Consider the following 1268-nt stretch of genomic DNA (forward strand, 5'->3'; position numbering starts at 1 on the left):
TGGCATAGATATATGTATGTATATGGATTGTCTTCTTTTTTATGTCATGATGACATGTAAGATGTGTAATCTTCAGATGTTTAACATCCACATAACATTTTATTGAATTCCTGAAATTTAAGGAAAGGAAATGATAAGCCCCGCTTTAGGCAAAATGCTAAATTAGGTAAAAGGAGTCTTTGGCACCTCATAAATTATTGGCAAGGAAACTACTGAAGGTCTGGTGAAGATATGCAACTTATTCAAGGTCACAAAGACTGTTGCTGAATAAGGACTAGAATGACTCTTAATCCCAATCCAGTCTCAGCCTTCCATTTTAGCAAAAGGTTTATGTGTTAAACCCTTCTGTGAAAAAATAATTGCCTTTAAACATGAATCGGTGTCATAAGCTAATTAAGGAAATACTAATAATGTAATTTCAGGCATTAGTCATCTTATTGATTCAAATTCACCCTCACACTCCCAAATCCCAAACTAAACACACAAGACATATGATATACAATTTTTATAAATTGTGTAAATAGTGCCTGGGTAAAATTGTTAAATGAAATAGTATCTCAATTTTATATAAATTACATATATATGTATGTAAAGTCCCTCATATTAATAGGTGGTCTACTGAAGAGTTAGTACTACTTTTAAAAATCTATAAAGTACAGCATAGGGAATATAGTTAATATTGTAGCCTGGCCGGTGTGGCTCAGTGGTTGAGCATTAACCTATGAACCAGGAGGTCACGGTTTGATTCTGGTCAAGGCACATTCCTGGATTGTGGGCTTAATCCCCAGTAGGGGGTGTGCAGGAGGCAGCCAATCAATGATTCTCTCTCATCATTGATGTTTCTATCTCCTTCACCTGTCCTCTCTGAAATCAATAAAAATATATTTTATTTTTAAATAAAATAATAATATTGTAATAACTATGTATGGTATCAGATGGGTACTAGACTTGTCAGGGTAATTAGCTCATAAATTATATGAATGTCTAATCACCACGTTGTATAGCTGAAACTAATATTGTATGTCAACTTTTAAAAAATTTTAATTCTTAAAAATAAAATTTTTCTTTAAATCTAGAATTTTAGAGATTAAAGATCTTTCAAAGATGACAACTCATGTTAAATTTTTGTCATTTCATCTCTCCTCATTACATTAAAACACTGAAACTGGAAATGTTTTCTTTTTTATATTTCTTTTTTATTATTATTAAATCTTTATTGTTCAGATTATTACATTTGTTCCTCTTTTTCCCCCCCATAACTCCCCTCC

This window comes from Myotis brandtii, unplaced genomic scaffold (genome assembly GCF_000412655.1).
Source record: "Myotis brandtii unplaced genomic scaffold, ASM41265v1 scaffold144, whole genome shotgun sequence".
NCBI lineage: Eukaryota > Metazoa > Chordata > Mammalia > Chiroptera > Vespertilionidae > Myotis > Myotis brandtii.